This window comes from Haliotis rubra, unplaced genomic scaffold (assembly GCF_003918875.1).
Source record: "Haliotis rubra isolate DU_JTF1 unplaced genomic scaffold, ASM391887v1 Scf1213, whole genome shotgun sequence".
Lineage (NCBI taxonomy): Eukaryota > Metazoa > Mollusca > Gastropoda > Lepetellida > Haliotidae > Haliotis > Haliotis rubra.
Genome location: NW_025765130.1, coordinates 52,017 through 58,813, shown reverse-complemented (window position 1 = coordinate 58,813; position 6,797 = coordinate 52,017).

Genomic DNA, 6,797 nt, shown 5'->3' with positions numbered 1-6,797 from the left:
GTTACTTCTACTTCCGGTGTCGGTGCCACGATGCCCATTTCGTACTGCGACACGACTTGACTCGGGTTATTGATGTCCTGGTTCAGGATGATTTCATTGTTGTAGCCCACCACTCTGTTCACCCTCAGTCGCATTTCGCTCGGAGCCATGTACAGTCTCGCGCCAAACACGTAGTCGACTTTCGACCGTGCGTATTCTAGCACGTTTTGCTAGCATTCGATGGTACTCGGTAGATTGACCGGTCTAGCAATGGCATCCTCAACATTAGCCATGAACTGTTTCTGCGCATCGTCCCTTCACGATCCACAATGCTGGAATGTGTTTGCATCTGAGCGCCCAGCATGGCCCACACGTACGTTCGAATCGAATCGTTCAATCTGAAAACACCGTCACGAGTAAACCCTTTCGAAGTGTCCATCATGAACGTTTTCCAATCGTCCGCGGGGCCCCTGCTCAAACCTCCAAACACGGTAATCCTTGCTGTTGTTGAAAGCCATATAATCGTCGTTCCACTCGTTCGTCTTGATGTAATGATACGACTTGTAACCCCAATCTTTCACTAGCTGTTTGCTTGCTTCCACGAGAGACATGTTGTGCATGATGGGAATGCCCAAAGCGTGGTTCGGACCAGGCAAATCCCAATCGACCGTCTCCGGATCTAGTTCGAATTCATCGCAAACGCGTTCGTACGCACGTCGATCGTATGGATTGTTTACGGCATTCCATGCCTTGTGCTGCGGAATCAGGGCGCTGATTTCTTTCAGGAAACATCTGATCTGGTAGTACACGTGAAACCAGAATACAGACCAACTCAGCACATCACGACAAGTGTCGTTCAACGTCACGCCGCACCCGGTCGTCACGCACCAAACGCCGAAATTGAATTGATTCTGCCAGAACTGCATCGAGTTGTAGAACCAAGTGTGTACCGTTTTCACATTCGTGACCAAAAACACGTCGATGAACCGAACCATGAAATGTAAAACATCCTTTGCATCGACCACAATACTCGGTGGCGTGAGATCGGTAGCACTTATATTATCCCTTTTAGAATAAAACACTCCTGGTTTGTACATATTTGAATTGTTATTTTTTAGTATACATATCTAGTTTTCAATATGTATCTGACGCTTCCGGGAATCATGAGCAGTGAGTCCGTTCAACTGCTGCACACGATCGATAACACGCCCGGTCAGCTCGAAGTCGCTCTCTGCGACATCACCTACTACCCACGATGGACCAACATCAACGGCAGAAACAAAAGTCTGTTCGTCAATAACGCCCGCAACCAAATAACGGACAGCTACTACAGCGTGTGCTCGCTCAACGAAGAAATCTTCAAACCCGTTGGAGCCGAACTCAAAATGAACGACTCGAACGGCAAGGTCTGTTAGCTAACATTCTCGGGTTGACATCAAACGAAAAGAACCGTGACCAGCACAAAATTACCCGATCTCATTCCCTATCGCGAACTGTGCATTCATCTCGATCAGCTGAGCACAACCGACAATGTTCAAGGCGAACGACATTCCACACTGCTGAGAGCCGTGCCCGGTGAAAATGGAAAACTACTACGATGGCAGAACTGAATCGTTTTCGTCGTGGCAGTAGAAGAAATTAATCCGAGGCAACATCACGGAATTGAAAATATCGGTTTTAGACATTAAACACGATCCTGTAAGTATAGGGTATCTCAGCGTGACACTGCACATACGGCAATAACGGAGTCTCATGGTCCAGGAACACGCGTTAGAAAATGTGCCAACATAGCGATCTCTGATCTCGCGGACACAAGCGGATTCGATGAACCCGGAGTCGAAGGCAAACTGTACGCCCTGCAACTGAAAAACAGCATTTACAAACGCGTCGAACTGCCGCCCTCTACTGCCGCTGGTGGTGGTGGCAACGACCTAGGCGATTAGTGCCATCCAAAATCGACTGGAATCTCAACATTACGCTCGACCCTCCCCACGTTTTCATGGACAACAAAGATCACTACCTGACAAAAGTCGTGGACAAAGGAGCGCTTCTTGTGGCTTACGTCCCTACGCAAAGACGCAGCATGATCGTCAGCATGTTGAGGCAAAGAGTAGCCCACATGCTGTTGTGCAAACCCGGGACGCAAAACGTGGCATTGCAGATGGTGTCGGAATTCGACAGCGTTGTAAACGTCCTGGAAAATCTGCCGCCGAAATTGACGCTGAACATCCAAGTCTACCTCGGCGAACCGCCGTCGGCGCGTAACGTCATCAAAATCGTGAAAGGGATCAAACTCTGCTGGGCCAAACAACAACAATACCAAGTTTGCTCCGTTTACGTATGGGTGAACGTTAACGCCTTCACCAGTCTGCAGGGAGTCACCGTGACCGTGGAAGACAACATACATCTCATGGGTTTGAAGTGAAAGGCCGAGGAATTATCTGATTACCAATTGAAAACCATTTTGTAATACATTATATATAAACGAGATGAACCATCATCATCCTAACATAACGCTAGCCGATCTCGGAGACACACGGGGATTCAACGAACCTGGAGAGGAAAACACCTTGTACGCCATGCGCTTACAAGACAACGGGTACAAACGACGAGAAGTCATCATCGAATCTCAGTTAAACTGGATTATTAACCTGGTCCTGACCTACCCCTCTCTTATCATGGATAATAATGATGGTGGTGTCTCGCTAAAAAATAATGGGATACTGATTGGGAAGTTTAATCCTGGAAGAAGAACGCGGACGAGCGTAATGCCATTACCAGATCAAACAGCTAACATGTTAGTCCCCAATGAGAAAAAAATAGCGTTATTTATACTACAATACACTTATGTGCCAGACTCGTGGATCAGTGTGATACAAGGTTTTACTCTTATTATCGAGGTATTTCTTAAAGATGCCCCCGGAGTAGATATAATCCTTCTGCATAGGTTAGAAATACGCTGGCATGATCGCCATCAACAAAAACGTTGTCGTATTTGTATACAACCAGGAAGAACCCCCACCGCAAACCTAGATATTATGATATTTCAAAAGGATTTTATTGAACTCGAGACCATTTATATATACGAAAACTTGTAGCTCATCAGCTTAAAGTATATTCACCAAACATTGACTGAGGACCAATTAAATACTATTTTATAAAAAAGAGTATATATACAGAATGGGACTGTACCTGGTCGTGGATGAAGTAGCAAAAACACTGGGAACTGTAGACGGGTTTCGTTTGCGACAAACATGTGACATTAAACAACAATTAGAACGTGAACGCGATACGCGGTCGGCATTACAGAAAAAATATCACAGGGCCGTCAATTCCGTGGACGGTGTTGACAGCGCTCTGGTTTCAATCAGCATGGGATTAGGCGTAGCGTTGGTTTTGCGTTTTCAATGTGTGTCAGTATGCATTGCTATATTGCATATTTCTTTGATAATTGTTTTACAATGTTTTTTGTTTTGCCAGTCAGTTTTGTACTGGTTTGTGGGGTGAGGGTTTTACGCTGTTTTACATGTTTCAGTTAGACCATGGTCTGTCATATTCATATGACGTATGTTGCTGACAAGTCTGATAAGGAAATCAGCGTGAGCAAGTGCTACTCAGGGTCATGTGGTGTACGTGAACGAGGTAAGACCATTGCCTGCAAAACCCTCTGCAACATTTCTCCTCCACTCCTTATCCTCAGCTGAACATGAATCCTTCCCCAAACCTAAATCCACGCTCTGAACAATAGACTACTGACCAAACCCCACACTCATGTACACTTAAACCGACAACGACACCCACACCACGTCCTGACCCCCATCTGCACCTTCACATCGACCTGCACCTTTCCTTGCAGCTACACCATCTGTCTTCTTCTGAGTCATCTACCCGCTCGTCCCCATCTAAAAGTTCACCTTCAGTCTTCTACTACCTTATTCCTACGCTACGTCATCACCCTCTTGTGCATCCTGGCCGTCATCTACACATTCACACTCGTCTACATCGCCAGCCTCTCTAACACCCTCACCTTCATCTCCAGCATTATTCTCATCTCAACACCACTAACACCGAGGCTATAAATATTGTAAATAGCAAAAATAAAACAAGGTCTTGATTTAGCTGCATGTATGTCATAAAAAAAGTCTTACCCTCCAAACAGACTGCACCACCGCCACGTCTTTCCAAGCAACGAGTGTTCAATTCACATTTCATTGTGGAGCATGGACTTCCTGAATTCTGAAACAAACATAACCAAGACCTACTCTTGACGAGGGTGTGATGTGAAGCAAAGTATTGAAGAACAGGGTTTCTGTTATAACTCCTCCTCTTTATCGGAACTAGTTTAACATACTTGTAAGTACGAACCTTTGTATGTATGGGTAATTATATACAGGGGTACTTGTAAGCATAGACATTTGCAGACCACCTCCGTGGTGTAGTGGTTAGAGCGTCCGCCCGGAGAGCGGAAGGTCGCGGGTTCGATCCCCGGCCGCGTCATACCAAAAGACGTTAAAATATGGTACTTGTTGGTCCCTGTCTGGCGCTCGGCATTAATGGGTACAACAAGGACTGGTCGGCTCGGAGTCAGTATAATGTGTGGGATATTCATGCTTCACTGCGGCATGGTCTCTCAGTGGGCTAGCACTGTAAAACCAGCTTAAGTCTGGACTAGTACAAGCAGCCGCACATACACATACACACGCATGCACGTCGTCATATGAGCGAAATGTTCTCAAGTATGACGTTAAACCCAATTTCACCTCACCTCAGACATTTGCAGGTTCGAATAATTGCATTACGGTACTTATATGTAGCGACAACTATACGTGAAGGGTAGCCGTTTTATTGCATAAAAAACAACTTACTTGGTCTTTCTTCTGCGGGTAAATAACGAAGCCCTCCATAGTCCAGTTCACTGCATCCTTGTGAGATAGATGGCACGCTAGATTGCCAGTGTCGTATGCAAAACTCTTGCATGAGCCGCTCTGGATACATCTGACGTTGCATAGCTTGAATCCAATACCATACACTACTTCTGGATCTGCTGACTGCCCACGAGGGAGGTACAAGTAGATGAGTAGCCCAACCAGCAGCGGCATCCAGTCAACCATCCTAACGTTCAAGTTAACACAGTCGCCGAATACGTCAGAACTCGTCAAACAACTCTCTTCAGTTTCAGCACGAAGCTGTTGCTCTCAGCTTATATCGTTTTCCTGATGGCTCATTAGAAACAGTATACACTTCAACAGGCCAGCCCGACTGTACCAATTTGTTTAAGTCACCAGACACCACTAGGTTGACATAGCTACTGATGTATATAGTTGCTGATATTACATGTCATGTTACATGTTAAATTATGATGGCTTTCAGAGCCCAATGAGGTCGTTATTGATATGTTTTCCAATACAAGCTGCAATTGCTTTTATCAAACAAATATATACCAGGCGTAATTGAATAAGGGTCAAATGAAATGTAGCACATGTAAAGAAATGTTTCTTAGAAATAATAGAACTAAGGAGTGCCATCTTTATGTTTAATATGACCTGGTCGACGTGCATATTCCACGGACCCATTGGCTTGAAATCTCTGTCACAGTCTACCAATAGCACTGTGACTCACATTAAAGTGGACAGCAACCGGCCGCTGCCCCGTTGTGGACCCGGGGTATATTATCATCACTGGTCCACCAACCTGTTTGCCGTGGGTTGCGCCCAACCTGTTTGCCGTGTGTCGGTGGAGGACGGGAGGCTGGTGGTTGAGGGCACTGGTTCCAGGAACAGTGTTCCTTTGCCCAACACACCACTTCGCCCCTTACTTCACCTAGACGGGTGGTAGAACTGGCCCGGTTCTATCAATCGGCTGGTCACGCCAAGCCCTGTGTATAGACTGTATATATATATATATGTCATTGCACAAATTTGATTTGGAATTGTTTGAATTTCGGGCTTACTTGTTTATCTAAAACGTTTGTGGTTTTGAATTATTATGTTATGAACTTTGCCTAGAGTCTTATGCCCAGAAGGCGGTGGCTCATGGGCCAATCTGGTAGAACTATTACTCTTTTAATTCTTCTGCTGGAGTATATCATCCGGGTATCCTTGGTGCTGCAAGTTGGAAATCCACTTGTTTTTAGCATTGTCCTTGTGATACTCCGTGGTGGGTGGGGAGCTCGGATGACGAACCTTGATAAATTAACCATGGCTTACGAAACCCCCATAAAGAAAACCAAACGTCCACTAGACACTGATCCAGTTGATACTGATCAAAGACTGTCCACGTCCATTGAATACTGGCCACGATTTCTTGTCATTGAAACTGTTGATAAGACTCCATTGAAGTTGAACCCTTTGCGATATCTAAGGGTATACAGGGCATTGCTGGTGATGTCAAGAATATTAAACGTTTACGTTCCGGTGCTCTGTTGGTTGAGTGTGGGAAAAGGCACCAAGCCACCAACCTCATGAGTACAGAATCGTTTGTCAACGTCCCGGTCACCGTCACGGCTCATAAAACTTTAAACACGAGCAAGGGAATCATCAGAGACCGTGATCGATTGTTTGCAGATATGTCTGAACTTGACATCGTCTCTGAGATGAAAGAACAAGGCGTACTCTATGTCAAACGTTTCACGACCAGGAAAAATGATACTGTTATCAAAACAAATACGTACCTGTTTTCCTTTTCTTCACCAAATGCTCCAAAATCTCTAAAGGCAGGATATTGTAACATCAATGTTGACACGTACATTCCGAACCCTCTAAGGTGCTTCAAATGTCAAAAGTTCGGTCATGGCGTAAATACTTGCATTGTCTGTTGTA